Here is a 16905-nt window from a genome sequence, read left to right on the forward strand (position 1 = left end):
TCTGGGCACCGAGCTCCTTCAACACAGTTCTTGAAAAGAAGAGACCTGGCTGGACAGTGGAGGTTGCACACCTTTAATCCCAGCACTTGGGAGGCAGAGACGGGGAGATCTCTGAGTTCGAGGTCAGCCTGGTCTACAGAGAGAATTTCGGGACAGCCAAGGCTACACAGAGAAACCCTATTTGGAAAATCCAAAAAGGAAGAGGAGGGTGGGGACGAGGAGGAAGGAGGAGGAGAAAGAAAGGAAAGGAGGAGTTAGCGACAGGGACTGTGGTTTGCTGCTTTTCTAAGGGACCCATGTTCAGGTCTCCGCACCGCGTCAGATGGCTCATAACTGCTCTGTCTCTTTCTCCCCGGGGTTGATACCCTCTCCTTGCCTTTGTTGGCATTTGCACGCACGCACGCACACAAAACACAAAAATATTTTAATAGGAAGAAAAGGACAAATCTACCCTCATTGTTCCCTGGTGGAGGATGTGGTGTCCTCTGTTGCCCTGTGGTCTCTGTGTCTCTCCAGTCTGATTTCTTCCATTCTCCCCCAGTCTCTGAACATTCATTCCCTGTCTGCTGAGCTCAGGGCCTGGTCTAGGCTGAAAGAGTCGGCAGTGGACAAAGTGAGTCATTGTCCTTCATGGATAGAAACAGCCACCTTTGGGGGCCGGACTGTTTTAGGCCCCTGAACTCAAATGCTCTTCTCCATTTTGCCTGGGGATCTGCCCATGCAGAGTCTGCTGGAATTTCAGGTCAGGCCTGGGGAGATGGTGTCCTGACCCTGTAGAATTAATGCTCCATGTTTATGTCTTTGCAGTTTGTCATTTAGATCTGACTCATTGAGAGTCTGGCCCTTGGGCTGCCTTTTAATCCCCCAGTACCCAGAGTAGTCCCAGTGATGTTGGTCATGCATAAATGCTTCAAGGCAGTGTGAGAGTCTTGGGGTTACCATTCCTCAAAGGTGTCTTCTTCCTTTCCTGCTAGGAATAGATCCCCCAGTACTTGTTGCTTCTAAGTGGCTTACTCCATTCTTAAAAAGAGCCTGTCATCTAGCCAAGCTTCTCATACATACGCTTTGACAATTGTGCTCAGGCAGGAATTTGCATGAAAAGGGAAAATCCAAGGAAACCCCTGTTCAGGTGGGTTCTAGTGTAATTTGGTCGTGTGAACTCTCATTGCTGGTTTACTGGAAACAAGCCTTTACCACTGGTTCCCTGAGGATAATGTGCAGATAGAAACAAACGGTCAGTAGTTGGGACTAGGTCTACTGAAGGATGGCGTACTTCTTGTGTCCCCTGACTGGTGGCAGCCGCACACCCTGACAGCTTGCGCATGTATGTTGATTTCGTGTCATTTGCGCTGGGTGACAGTAAAACTATGATGTGACTTTTAATAAGAAACCTTTACCAGGGGGATGTCTTGGACTCCGTTTTTATAATCCACTGAGCCATGACCTCAGCCAGGCTCTGTCTGTGGACTTCAGCAGGCTGTCAACATAGCTTATGTTCATTCAAGTTCTAAATGCTAGTCCATTTGTCTTCAGTAAGACTGCTGACTTAAAAAAGAGTCCTTTTCATGCGCTCTTGCGTTCCCTGCCCTTCCCCTGTTTCCTATTGACAGGTCTGTCTGCTTGTCACTGCTCCAGTAGCATTACCGAGTAAATGCCGATTGTAACTGCATTTAGCCAGATTCTGGAGCTGTGACTGTTGAAAAGACCCGACCGCTGTCTCAAGGGAGCCCATTCTGCTTCCGCCCTGCTGCCCACTTCATCAGTAGAAGGGCTGTCTTCCGTGCAGTGCCTGGGGGACCCAGGCCCTTCTCTTGTGTTTCTGTCAGCGGTATTGCGCTGTTTTCTGTAGAAGAGGAAGGAGAGGCGATGGAGTAGATCTGTGTCTTCTCACCCTGTGCCCCTTGCAGTCCGTTAACAACGACAGTCACAAGGACATTCAGACTCCCAGAGGAGCTGAGGCATGGCTCGCTGGATACCTCCAAAGGAGGAAAACAGTTTGGTAGCCAGCTCAGCCACACATCCCGTTGAACTAGTTCCAACCTGTGTTTTCAGAACATTCCCGTCATCACACGAAAGCATTTGCAGGGTTTGCACTGTCATGTGTTCTAAACCCTGTCTCATCAGAGAGTTTTCCGAACCCCCTACCCCATTACACTGCCTTTTCCTAAGTGCCGCTATGGCTAACATTCTGTTACATGGTTTTATTTTTATCTACCTGGCCAGAGCTTGACGCAAGCAGACAAGATTCGTTGGTTTGATGCTGAGCCTAGAATCATATCTGACACTTGTCTTCAAGGATGCTTGAACTTTTCAATGGTAGCATTTGTCATCTGTGTGTCATGAAATCCTTGCTGCCCAGCCCTTGTCATAGGTAGGTCACGGATACCTGCTGCTTTTGGTGGGTAGACCCTTGCCGTCCTCAAATGTGCATCCGTTCCGTACCTCATCCAATGATATTTCTCTGCCCTGCTTGTTTGTGGCACGAAAGAACAAGTTAATAGCATACTTCGAGGTCGTCTTGTAAGTAAATGTATTACTCAGAGGAAATTACAATAATGAAGGTGAAATATTTTGCAGATCATGGAGGTAAATGTCGAGAAAATAAAATCTCTGCTTTGCTGTAACCTTTGAAAAACTCTGCTTATGGGCAAAGCAGCCTCTTCATTGCTAATAATAACGCCACTGGGGGAACTGGAAGAAAGAGACGTTTGTCATTAGATGCTGAGCTAACGGCTTGTCTTGTTTGGGTGGAATGCTAGTCCTTGAGGGACAATAGGACTCAATCTGGAAGTCCGCTTGGGAGAGAAGGGAGAAATGCTCCCACTTAGTAAAACTGTATTTTTATGTTAGGGTGTTATGGATAGAAATGGCAAAAAATAGCTTAAGGTGAAAGCTTGTTCTGTGGGAAATGACTCAGGTGTGTGTTGTTGGAGATTCCACAGGGAAGTAACCTCTCCGGAGGGGGAAACAGAACAACTCAGATTCAGAGAGGTCCTGCTACACTGAGGAAAGATGAAGTGCTTGTTGGTTGTCTATTGGCCGGGATAGTTGGCTGATTCAAACTTCTGCTTTCTACCAAGTGTAGAGATAGCGTGAAGACAGTCTGACTGTCCCGACTCTGGGGACACAGGCCTGAAGATGTTGTCTTGGTGTTTGCCGTGTTTGCAGATGCGAAGAGCATCAGGAATCTCCCCGTGTCGTGAGGTCTTTCCAGCTACTGCTTATGAACGTGTTTCAGGCAAAAACCAGAGCCTAATGTCAGTAAAAGGCTTGAAAAAAAGCTGCCCTAAAACAGCGTTCAAGAAAATAGAGTGCATACTTAATATTTTTGTATATTTAAAGGATTATAAACCCTCTGGGGCCTCCGAGTCGCTAATTTATTATCCCGTGCTTACTCGTTGATAAATTTCCCTTCTTGCAGAAAGACAGATGAATAAAGCTGAACACCCACGTTCCCCCCTCGTAATGAAATTGCCTCAGTAGACTACAGTGTGTGGGCTCTTTGGTTTGTTTGTTTTCTTTTCCTGGTGTTGTGATTTGAAGCCCAGACCCAGTACATACTAGACAACACTACCACTGGAAAGAGCCCGGAACAGTTAGCTGAAGCATCCATCTTGACTACATAGTACTGTTTAGCTGCTTATATATTTAAAGTTACTCTTTGAGATGTCCAGGTTTGGAAGGTTGGAAAGGGAGAGTTCAGGCTGGTGGCTTTGCCTCATCCCCACCATTTTACTGCAGACACTAACAAAGAGACATTGTCCCCCTTCGTCTGAAATTCTACTGAGATGTTCCATCTGTGCTGTGTGTGTACACATGTGATACATAGATATATTCTGGGAACGGATCATATAAGCCAGAAAGAGGGCAGAGCCTTAGGTTAGGATTCTGCTGTTCCATTCTAGTGGGGAGGTGGGTTCCTTTTCTTGGCTCATTCTATTCTGTGTCTTTTTTTTTTTTTTTACTAAAGTGTGAGTATTTCCAGGGCCTACATTGTCAAGATCCTAAGCAAACTGTTCACCCTCCTGTACCCAATGCCACAGGGAAGAAATTAGCATTTTGAGTTTGTTGTCAAGATGTTAGAGAAGCCTTGCTGCCTCTCCGTTGGACTGTGGCCCCTGTACCGGCAGATGGACCTGCCACACTATTAGAAGCAACTCTGCTTGGCTGCAATTCTCTGGCCTTTACAGGTGTCTCTGGGAGACTAATGGATGCCCTAGAAGAGCAGGTAGGATGATTGGAGCCCAGAGGGAGCACCAGCCGGAGTGTGGAGTTGGTAGAAGGAAGTTCTCAAGGACTTTCTATGCTCTGCACACGTCAAGCAGGGTCACCAAAGCAGCCCACCTCTGAAGGGTGGTGGGTGTCAGCAGGCAGCCATTCCACCTGCCGCTCAGAGCCTTTGTCTGCTTCCTGCTGCCAATCTCAGTTCTGATGTCTTGCTAGCCAGCGGATTGGGGGCCAGGGAAAACGTGAGACTTAGTTTCTAATTGCTAATTTCTTTAAACATTCCCTTCCCAGGTATAGGAAATTCTTTTTTAAAAAGCTTTATTATTGTCTAGCATTACATTCCAGTAATATTTGAAGTGTTTTTAAGCTTTATATTGACAGAAGGTAGAGAGCTATTTTATTTTTTTTTTTTTTTTGGTTTTTCGAGGCAGGGTTTCTCTGTAGCTTTGGAGCCTGTCCTGGAACTAGCTCTTGTAGACCAGGCTGGCCTCGAACTCCCAGAGATCCACCTGCCTCTGCCTCCCGAGTGCTGGGATTAAAGGCGTGCGCCACCACCGCCCGGCTTTTTATTTTACTTTTTTACAGCTCTAGACTTGAGCCTAGGGCCTTGTGTATCGTAGGCAAGTGCTCTTCCAGGGAGCCACAGGCCAGGCCATCTGTCCTTCTACATTTGGAACGGGCAGTTCTTGAGGCACACAAACCTTTTATTTTTGTCAGCTTGCTTTCAACCGCTGTGCTTTAAAGGAAGCATCTGAGTGATGGACAAAGTGGTCCAAGCCCAAAAGATTCTAAGGGAAGGTTCAGTGCCCTCTTATGGGCAACTGAGCCAGCTCAGCCAACTGAGTTTTGGTTAAATAAGATCCTCACCTCTTGGGCTACATTAGATGGTTGATATATTATACTGTAACAGATGTAACTGTGTCTAGAATGGGTAGCACAGGAAGGTCTCGGTCACTATTATTTATATAAAATCTAGTTAAAATTCTGGTCCACCATGGATATGTTCCTCTTGTGAGTGTGCTTACTGGAAGGTTTAAATAAAGAAGCTTGCATGCTTAATGATGGAATTTAAGCAATAAACAAACTTTTTTCTCACGCATGATTGACATTGGTGTCTGCTTCAGTTGCTTTCCATCTTACTTATTGATGTAGGGTCCCTCAGTTGAACCCAAAGCTCACCAATGTAGCTAGTCTTGCTAGCCAGCTTGTTCCCAGGGCCCCTGTCGCTTCCTAGGCTCCCCCCCCCCCTTTTTTTTTTTTTGCATTTCCTCAGCTTGTATTTGACAGGCCCGAGGAATGCTATTCAGTATTTGTAGAATGCCCCCAATTAAGATTTGCTGCGTGTATTTCTCATGAGCGTACTAGAGGAGAATCCCAGATAAAGGGCTGGGGAGATAGTTCAGTGGGTAAAGTGTTTGCAATGCTGTCATGAGACCTGAGTTTGGATCCCTAACACCCATGCAAAGCTGGATGCAGCAGTGAGTGTCTGTAACCCCAGCCCTCACCAGATGGAGGTCAAGAGGTGAGAAGCTCTGGAAGACCTTGGCACGTACAGCAAGAGACCTACCTCAGAGCGGAAGGTGAAGTCCAACACTCAAGGTTTTCTTCTGACCCATAGGTTCCAGGCACACTTACATTCACGCTTACATACACAAACATGCACCTCTCTCTCTCTCTCTCTCTCTCTCTCTCTCTCTCTCTCTCTCTCTCTCTCTCACACACACACACACACACACACACACACACACATACACATTGGGTGGGGGAGAAGATCCCAGATAAAATGCCTATTTTTGTCCTTTCTAGGGCACCTAGGTGGCATGACTTACCACCGTGTGACCAGCTGTCCAGTAGAACCTGCCATGTCTCTCTGCCCGTAGCCCCTCTTCTGTCTCCCTTCCTTTCCGCCGTGTGTTCTTAGAGGAAAGTCACTGCACACATTTGCTTAATGAACGGAGACCTGCCTGTCCCCAAGCCGGCTTTGGGGAGAGGGTCTAAATAAATTACTTGGAGTTCTGTTGTCTTCTGAGCATGGGACTTTAAAAATAGCTTTGACGGTAGAATGCTGTTCTGTTCGTCATAGTTACAATCTCACTGTGGTGGCCGTTTTAACTCCCCAACTGCAGCCATCCAGCCTCGCTGCAGCCATCCAGCCTCGGCCAGTGCCTGTGGACACAGAGCGTCTGCCAGGGTTTGTCTTCGTGTGCCAGACATGCCAGATGCTGCCCACTCCTGTTCTGGGTCAAGACCCAGTGCTGTTGGTGTGTTTTCTTCTGCTTCAGTTAGTTTCCTGGCATTTTTGGAGGCCTCAGCCCTGTTTGTCCTATATGTTATTTCTGTGGCTATCTACCCTGTTTAGAAAAATGTTAGTAGGGAAACATTTATCGTTTTAATATCTTTAGGTGTTGTAAGGACATAACTGTCAATGATGTCTTTTCATGGTCATTTGACTTTAACTGACTCCTAATAAGAATACATCATTAAAGATTTCCTGTGTAGTCAAATTTGAATGACTTCATATCTAATACTGTACATCACACTATTGTGTGGTGGTTCTGCAGAGTTTTTCTTCTTGGTTCTTTGAAAATATTCCATATCACCCTTAACAAATTTATTAATTAAAAATACATTTTGCTTATTTTTTTGTTGAGTATATAGTCAGTGAGAATTAGACATTTTTTTCCAAATGTGGAAGCCTGTGTATTTTTGCCCCGGGGCTTCAGCAGAGAATTAGTAGTGAAGTCAGGGGTTTATCCATCCACAGTGTTTCACGGATGTGCCTCCCTCCCTGCAGTAGGAGGCTGCTTGTTCATTTCCCGGCCGCCCAAACCCGAAATAATCGCAAGAAACTATATTAACCACAACTCTGCTTGGCCTGCTAGTTCAGGCTTCTTATTAACGAAGTCTTACATCTTAAATTAGCACATTTTTATTATTCTGTGTGTCGCCACAAGGCTGTGGCTTACTGGGTAAAATTCCAGCATCTGTCTCCTTCAGCAGCTACATGGAGTCTCTTTGACTCTGCCTACTTTTTCTCTATAGCTCTGTTCAAATTTCCCACCTGGGTTTATTCTGCCCTGCCATAGGACCAAAACACGTTCTTTATTAACCAATAGTAATAAACCATTTTCACAGCCTGCAGAGGGGAATCCCCCATCACCTCCCCACAGCCCACTGCTAGAAGTGAATAGTGGCTGCTCTGAGCCTAAAGAAGAAAAAGAGGTCAGTAGAAGTGAAATTCCCAGGGTTAAGATTTTTCTCCTGTAGGTTTTCCTGAAATCCTTGGCATCAGATCCCACGTGCCTTTTGGTGAATATTACTAAAGTGGGTGAATAAGTAACAAAAAAGTGTAAACAGAAACATTCAGAGGCAGCAGACAATTCAGTAACTCTTGTTTTCCCGAGAACACAAGTTTAAACTGGGGTTTTTGTTTTTCTCTCTGTACCCGCTTTTCATATACTGTCGTTTATGCCAGGAAAGAACACTGTTTGATAAGAAGACACACAAATACTGCAGTGCCCTTTTCTCTTGCCCCGCGTTGGCTTCACACCCAGGTGACTCACACTCCGAGCCAGGTTGAAAGCCACTGTGACTGTTTTGGGAGCCAACCAAGGCCTCCTGAGCTGCTTCCCGAGACAGGAAGGCAGCTGTCCCCTGGTTACGGGATTGTCATCTGCACATCCTCCTGCAGGAAGGATGGAATTGGCTTTCCCACACGTGGCCCTGGCATGCAATTCCTCTGCATCTCAGGCCAACACCGCACAAGACTTACAGATCCCGGAGTGTTTGTGTGTATGCATCCCGTGTACAGGACATGCACGTGGCTGTGCATGCAAGTGCATGTATCCAGAGTAACTTACTAATCTTATTGTATGGAAAGAATGCATTCATAGCATTTCTGCTTGTGATAGAATTAATCAGAATGAGTAATAACTCCTCCCCAGCACTGTGGTAGGTCTTTCCTATTTAAAATGCAGGATCAGATTTCCAAGTGTTTTGTTAGGTTTTTGTCTTGTGTTTGTTTTGACAAGGGTCTCACTCCGCTGCTTTCCAGCCTCGGTTCCCAAATAGCTAGGACAAGATGCGTGTGCCATTGAGCACAACTTAATTTATTCTTCTGCTCTCAGCACTGGGAGTGATCATGCTTTTGGCAGAGGAGTAATGGAATACGTGATAGCCATCTGAAGATTGGCATTTGTATCAGTTCGGGATATTTTTAAAAAAACTCTTTTTACTTCTTTCTGCATTTTCCTTTTAGCAAAGTACCTAACTTGGTGGTGGGGAGCCTATTTCCTGTATTCATTTAGCCTTTTTAAAAACACCTTCTGGGCGCAGGGCCCTGTTTGGGGAACCACAAATGGACCAGATGGAGATGGACTCCATTCTCTTGAGTCCCCATTCTAGTGAGCAATTGCAAATGTAATTGAAATGGATTATTTTATAAGGCGGCAACTGTGATACAGGTGGTCAAGGTAGCACAAGTAGTCAGTAAAGACTTACTTGAAATGAACCATCTGAAGTGACCCCTGATAAGTAAGAATAGCCCATTCTTCTAAGAGAAGGGTGGCTTCACTGGATGTGAAGGGGGAGCAATTGCTTGGAATGGTCAAAGAATGAAGAGCAGATCACATGACTACGGAGAGAGTAGGGTGCGAAGCTGTACAGGGAGTAGGTGGGGCTGAGGGTACCCGTGCATGCTTAGAAAAGGGCACATGTGGACATATTTGCACAGACTGAAAACATCCTAGGTCAGGAGGCATAATCTCTAGTTCTATGAGGACCTTTCTGGATGCTGCGGTCACTCCTGGTTTTTTGTTTGTTTTTGTTTTCTTGAGGCATGGCTTCTCTGTGGTTTTGGAGCCTGTCTCATAACTAGCTCTTGTTAGACCAGGCTGGCCTTGAACTCACAGAGATCCACCCACCTCTGCCTCCCTAGTGCTGGGATTGAAGACGAGCACCACCACCGCCCGGCTTGGTCACTCCTGTTTTAGTCCCTCATAGGTGAGGTCCCCTTCCTGTTCCAGCCCTAGCTTCATGGAAAGTTCCGGTGTTTGCCGTCTGTTTCTTACAGTCTCTGGAATCTAAAACGGAGGGCAGCATGCAGGCTGTTTCCCTTGTTTTTTTCCTTAAATGTCTGGAAGTGCCTGTTAAATGCTTATTTGGTCTTTAATGTATTTACCGTATCTTTTCTCTTCCTTAGAAAGCAAGACTTTCCCCAGAGGAGGCTCTTCTCAAATCTGTATATCATCCTTCAGGTCTAAACCGAAAGTTTTGTTTCATTACATTTTAATGCATAGTTAATGCTTATTTTGACACAGTTTATATTTATTCTTTGATAACAGAATACTTCAGGGCATGTTGTTCATTAAATCCAGAATTTTATATAAGAAGCCTGTAGGCACCCAACCGAATTTAAACTGTAAATAAGCTAGATATAATGCAGTCATCTCAGATCGCATTGTATTGAAGATGAGGCATTTTAAGTTAGCACAGCGGCTCTCAATCTGTGGGTCATGACCCCCACAGTGGTTGCATAATCAGAAATCCTGCAGATTGATATTTAACATAAATGTTATGATTCATAACAGTAGCAAAATTATAGTTATAAAGTAGCAACAAAGTAATTTTATGGTTGGGGGTCACCACAACATGAGTGTTAAAAGGTCGCAGCATTAAGAAGGTAGAGAGCCACTGAGTGAGTCCATAATGATTCTTTTTTTATCCTCTTTCTAGACAGAGTCTCATGTAATGTAGGCTGTCCTCAAACTCACTATAGCTGAAGTTGACCGCAAGCCTTTAAAAAAACTATATATATATATATATATGTGTGTGTGTATCATATATATACACTATATATACATATACATATATACACTATACACACACACATATATGTATAGTGTTTGTGTGTGTGTGTGTGTGTATCTGCCTGCACAGTGTATGTGTGGTGGACAGAGGATCACTTGTGGGAGTCTGTTCTCTTCTTTCCAGAGATAAAACTCAATTAATTCATCAGGCTCGGCACTGAACCATCTTGACAGTCTGACCTTGAACCTCAGATCCGCTCCTTTACGTCTTGAGGCTGGGGATGAGAAGTGTGCACCACCACGTTTGATTTGCAGTGCTGGGGACAAAACCCAGGGTTTTAAGGATGCTAGGAGCTGGTTTTATGCGTTCTACCAGCTGAGCCAGCTCCCCGGCCTTACAGTGAACCTTGATGATGGTGAACGCTTGTGTGTGTAGCGTGAGCAATGAGTGAAGGTATAACTGGTGTGCCAGAGTGCGGGGTGTGGGGTGCCACGCGGACCCTCCAATCAGCTTGCGCCTTGATCTTTTTATACTGTGAACATAGAGAGTTCAGCCTGGAGCCTCCCTAAACCGCAGTGGGACTTTGGAAGCAGGAGGCTCACATTTCAAATCAAATGAGTTTCAGGTTTAAAAAAAAGTGCTAAAAAGCTAACAGCTAGTCTTGGAACCAGAGACCTTAAATCTTTTCAGGGAGTTGAGGCAAGACACTTCCTTTTATAATAAGGGAATTTTCATATTAGAAAATATCAAGAATCAGATATAACCAGTGGTCTGTTTTGGGAAAACCTGTTGATTCCAAGTCCCTGATAGAATTTAATGCCTCACCAAGAACGCTTTGGGCGTTTTCTTTGCCAGACCGGGTTTGCCCAAGCCATGTTGCTCGCTTTGACCTTTTGATGGGGTCACCCTCAGAAGCAACATGGAGGTGTGCAGATGTGAAGATGGGTCTGTGCGTAAGGTGTGGGGCAACTTTTTATGGAGTATGACTCCATTCTTAGGACATTCTAAAAGGAGAGGTGTATCATATCATTATTATTATTATTATTATTATTATTATTATTTTGATTTTTGAGACAGGGTTTCTCTGTAGCTTTTGGTTCCTGTCCTGGAACTAGCTCTTGTAGACCAGGCTGGCCTCGAACATATCATTATTTTCAATCTTGATCATTACCTCGTCTTTTATTTCTGAATGTTCATTTTCTCCATTATCTATATAGTGTGATTTAGATGGACCCTTTAGAAATGCTTCCCCCATTCCCCTTTCTCCCTCTCTCTCTTTCTTTTTTTCCCTAATTTTTTGAAATTCTGCCACCCAGGAATAACAGTTTTTAAGCCGTCTAGCGTTTAAGATGCATTTTAGTGTTTTGGCCTCGACTTTAATTTTCCTGCTTCTTGGAGATTAAGGTTGGTGCTAAAATGCTATTTTATCGTTTCAGCTTTTATTTAATATACTCTAGTACGTTTAGATAGAAAATTAGGTAATTTAATCCCCACAGTGTTATCTAGCAGTATATTTTACTTACGGTTCCATTTTAAGATGTTAGTTCATAAAATACAGCCTTTAACTTAAATGCCTATTACATAAGAGGCTGGAAATGGGTACTGTTAATTAAATGGACACCATTGTTTGTTAGCCTGGATACATCAAGGTAGCAGTAGGCGGGTCAGTCATTATTTTAAGTCTGCTACGTTTATGAGCACTTCACGTGTCCCAGATGTTCTTGGAGAGGTGAAGGAGTTAGGACAGAGATGATGTTTTTTGAGTGGCGGAGCTTCAATTTCATATGCTCGAAATGCCATTTGCAGCCATCTGCCTGTGTCCTAACGCTCTGTCCATTCCTTGACTTTGCTTTCTCCTGGTGGGCTTTCTTCTTGGCATCCTCTGACTTTGCTTTCTCCTGGTGGGCTTCCTTCTTCGCATCTCCTGGGTTTGCTTTCTCCTGGTGGGCTTTCTTCTTAGCATCCCCTGGCATCCTGATAGTTCAGGAGCTCCAATAAGCAGGTTTAATACTTGAGTAAGAATCTCTGGTTTGCAGAGTTAGGGGATAGGTCAGTTGGCATGGGTGTAGGCATTTGATTCCTAGAACTCATGTGAAGAAAAGCCAGGCATGGTGCTGCCTGCTTGTAATCCCAGCATTGAGGAGGTGGAGTCAGGCAGCCTTGGCACTCAGTGTAGCTTAATTGGTGAAATCCAGGCCAGTGAGAGATACTATCTCAAATAAACACCTTGGAAATGCTTCCTGGGAACTCCAAAGGTTATCTTCTGACCCCTGACCCCCCACACACACACACCCGCGTGCACCCCACGCACAAGCATTCATGCATGCACACATACTTAAGTAGTGCACACACAGAATCTTAGGTTTCATCTCATTGACTTGGTATCCCCAAGCTGATTCCCGTGGCAAGGTAGGGAAAATGCGTTGATCACCAGAACTGGATCATGGGTCGGCATCTCATGTTGCAGCTGCCGGCATCATGGTGCCTAACAAGAGACAAGAAGAAGGGAAACAGACTCCCAGCGTCCCCCAGGCCCCAGTGTTCAGTGATTGTGTGAGGGAATCGTGTTAGCTATACTGTGAGGAACTAGGGCTTTCTCTTGGCATCGTCGTATGCAAAAGTCTAAATAGTTGGACCCTAAATGCCTAGCTGGTTCTTTCTGAAGGGAAATGCTTTAAATAGGCAATTCTTTGTTGTTGTTTTATTGTTGTTGTTTGGTTTGGCTTGGGTTTTGGTTTTTTTTCAAGACAGGGTTTCTCTGGGTAACTCTAGCTGTCCTGGAACTTACTCTGTACACCAGGCTGACCTCACAGTCACAGAGATCTGCCTGCTTCTGCCTCCCAAGTGCTGAGATTAAGGGCGTGTGCCACCACCATCCTAAATGGGTAATTCGAACAACAATTTTTTTTTTTTGTTAGCTAGTAGTTGTTTTTATTTTTTCTTGTTTTATCTTAGTATCATTGGGAGGCAATGGCTCCATAAGTAGACAGATTTCTTCTGCCCTGAGTATGTTTTCCCACATGACAGGGACGAGAGGATACAACTCAGTAAGAAAGCATCTGCCTGCTACGCCTGGGGGCCTGGACTCCATCCTCCACACCATCGAACAGACATACACAACTAAAGCTGAAATGTGATGTGGATTAGAGCCAAGATTCATGTGCTGTTCTCAGGATCTAGAAATCATTTCTAGCCATGTGTCCCATAGAAATCCTAGCAAAAATCTACCCCACATCCACACCTGTGAGTGCTTTTCTTGAACGAGGACCCATAACTATTATTACAAGGACAAAGAGGGATTCCCGATCCATAGACAGTCTCCAACCACTGATGGAAAAGTGCCTGTTGTGGACAGAGAGGAAGTGGTTCCCAGCTTCCGGAAGTTAAATAACTCTTCTTGGGTGGGCCAAGCGGTTGCGATGCCAGTCAGGAAGAGCACAGAAGAATATGAGCCAGAGGATATGCTGTTGGCTGTGTTAATGAATTTGGTCCATACAGGATCAGAACACAATGTATTATGGATGAACCTGTAATAAAATGGGCTCCCTTGGCCCTTCCAGTTTCACAGTTAATGGCTGGAGATTCGCTGCCAGTTGATCTTGGCTCGGAGCTCTGAAGCAGGCTCAGGCCCACCTCTTGCCATTTGGAAGGGAAAAGGAAAGTGATAAAATGTGGTTTTACTCTCATAAGCAATTTATGACCGCTGTTTAATAAAAATTTCAGGAGCGTTCTTTCCCTCCGAGGAGAGTCGGGGAGCGTGGGGGGAACCCGAGTTTAAGGTCAGGTGCGAAGGTCCTCTGTGTCTCCTAGCCTCTCCAACCCACTTCTTGAAAAGAAAGAGGGAACATAGGCTGTGGGCCCAATTCTTCTAACTCAGTCAAGGCTCTTCTTATGCGTCTCCATTTTGACCCCCCCCAACCCCCGCCTCCAAACTCAACCTTCCCTGCTGAGATTTGACTTCAGCCTCATGGGGGTATGAGGGGGGGAGGCTACCCAGAGCCTCGCTTTTGTGCACCCTGACGTGGGAACTTCATTAGCTAGTGTTCAGCCCATTTGGTCTCGCTGACACCGTCATGGTTCTCCCAGGTTTTGAGTGGAGCAGGATCATGCAGTGTCATGCCTGAGCACTGGACACGGAGGACCTGAAAGGACTCTTGGTCCCTCGTGCTTAGTTAAGGAAAAGGGGGTCCCAGGGAATTCTCAGGTGTGTGAGTTTAGAGGGATCTCTTCTGGCAAATGGATGGCAGTGTGGGTCAGCTCTGATGTTCCTCTAACCTGGGAGCCTGTTTGGCTTTGACATTCGCCTCTGCTGCCTGAGCCTGTGATTCTTGGTTTAGGCGATTTTACAGCCAGCATTCACACAGCTTCCCCTCCTGCCTTTGTAGCCTTCAAATGGTTTCTGACCACGATACGTAATGAAGTACGTCTTACAGCACGACACCGAGTTTAAACATAGATGTGTATCTCACAAAGCACTCTTGTAAGAAATAAACATAATATATTCTGAGATTATCTTTCCTGTTTGGGGAGTACTCTTCTGGTTTCTCCTCATTAAATCGGTGCTGCGACTGGCGCATGGTTTGCAGCCTACAGTGGGAAAACTGCCTCCCCTCCCCAGACCCTCTGTGCTCCGTGATCTTTTAGGTCATTGTCGTGAGGGGTGGCTTAGGACATCCTAAGTGACTGAGCACAGCAGAGCCAAGCTGGTGGCCTTTGAGTAGCAGCAGAATGTTCTAGAGGAGTGGAATACAGTGTCTAAGAGCAAATGTTCTGGTTATTGTGTTCTGCTCCATCTGCACTCTGACCCCACCATCTGCTGCTGTAGTATTGAGGAAGTTTCTTAACCTCCTGAGTCACTTTTCCCTCATTCACAACGAAGGCAATAAAACTTTTTATCATAAAATGTTGTGAGGGTTGCTATATAAAGCCTATATTAATACACAAATATTAACAACATTTATAGTACTAAGAGCAAACATCACATGTAACTATTCTAGGTTAGCAGACATTTGTGGTTAGAATTATTAATACAGTATCTTAAGTTTATACACACCCCCAGTTGAGTAACATTTGAAGCCCATTAAGAGAAGGTGGTTTAAGAATAGGGATAAGTCCTGTGTCCCAAAGTGTCAACTCTAAGAAATGGGATTAAGGGAAAACAATACTTTGCAGCAAGATATTTGTGGTTTGGATTTGTTGAAACTCTCTCTGTTACATTCCGCAGACCAACTGGCTTATGCCCAAACAGGAATTTGTTGGGTCCCATAATGGAAGAGTTGGTGAGCATTTCGCTTGGAATTGGCTCTATCCACCTGCCCCAGTGATGTTAGACATCTCTTTCTCCTCATCTTTTCTTCTGCCTTTCTGTGTTGGCTTCATTTCCAGGCAAGCTTGTCCCCAGGCAATGTTAGAAACAGCTACCAGCTGCTCTAGTTTTACGTCCTCTAAGCAGAAAACTGAAGCCCCCAATTAGTTGTTTTAGCTCAGTCGTTTGTCTGGTGGAACCAGAGGGATTCACTAGGCGCAGGGCACCCCTGTTGACCACTTTAGACCCTTGGCTAAGAGAGGCAGCAGTTGTTGGGTGCCACACAGCACATACCCACCCTGTGGATTCCTCCCTACTCAGACCACTCTCTGGGGACGTCCCAGCAGATACCCACTGCACACAGACATCACTTTCCTTTATCCTGGACTTTCTACCTAAGATGTCTGCTTCAAATAACCCCAAATGGGCAATTGCCATCTAAGAACTTCTTGCAAGCCACCCTCATTTCAATTCTTAATGCACTTCCGACAGTGTCCAAGGAGGTGCCCTCCCCTCTTTCGGGATCAGTCCACATAAGGTTCCTTAACAGCAAGCCCATCTGTGTGGTGTGACTTAGAAGTTATCCTTCCTCTGATCCCACTATATGCCCGCCTCTCCCTCTCCTCTGCTTCCCCAAGCTCTCCATACTTGTTGCTTTCGTTATGAACCACAGAACTCAGACGTGGGACGCCCCACCTCCTCAGTGGTCATGCCTTTTCATCCTGTGGTCCAGCCAGCTCCAGAGTCAGCCCTGCATTTTGCTGCTTCCTTTCATCCCCTGGCTGAGCATGAGTCTGGTGGCTCAGTTGTTAGATAGCCCTTACTTTCCCTTGTAATCTCTCTCTCTCTCTCTCTCTCTCTCTCTCTCTCTCTCTCTCTCTCACACACACACACACACACACACACTCACGATGGTGAGTGCTTTGGGTTTAGTGGGGACTCCAGATGGTGCATTGTGGTTTCTAGGGAATTTAAGAAAATTATGGGTCTAGAACCAGAAAAGTTCTGACACACCCTAGAGCCTTTTATCTGCAGTGTGTTAAATATCTAATTAAATAGGAACTAGGAACAAGGCAAACATACCTTTATTCATAAGACAATATTATGTTGCATCATTTAAATCTGTATATAATTGATAAGTTAAATATTACAAAGTCACATATAAATAAGGCTGTGAATTCAGATCATTTTAAAGGGTATGATATTTTGGGGAGAAATTGGAACTTCTCTGAAGACATTAAAATCCTCAAGTCCTGAAACTATTATATGTTCATGTCTATGTGTGCATATACATATATCACATAAGATATGCCAGGCGAGTTGGGCAGTGGTGGCACATGCCTTTAATCCCATCATCTGGGTGGCAGAGGCAGGCAGATCTCTGCATTCAAGGCCAGCCTGGTCTACAGAGTGAGTTCCAGGACAACCAGGTCTATACAGAGAAACCCTGTCTCAAAACACCCCCGCAAAAAAAAGAAAAGAAAGAAAGGGCCAGGTGAGATATACGTGTCAATTATGTTTTGTTTTCTTATGGGAACTTGAGACCCTAATAGTCGTTATTTTCT

At 45.1% G+C, this 16905-nt stretch overlaps 1 protein-coding gene across 2 annotated transcripts in view; it reads left to right on the forward strand.

The window, feature by feature from the left end:
* Positions 1–16905, forward strand: part of Tspan5 (tetraspanin 5) — a 167678-nt gene that overhangs the window by 86905 nt on the left and 63868 nt on the right. The gene's annotated exons all lie outside the window — the stretch shown is intronic.

Source organism: Chionomys nivalis, chromosome 18 (genome assembly GCF_950005125.1).
Source record: "Chionomys nivalis chromosome 18, mChiNiv1.1, whole genome shotgun sequence".
In the NCBI taxonomy this organism is placed as follows: Eukaryota; Metazoa; Chordata; class Mammalia; order Rodentia; family Cricetidae; genus Chionomys; species Chionomys nivalis.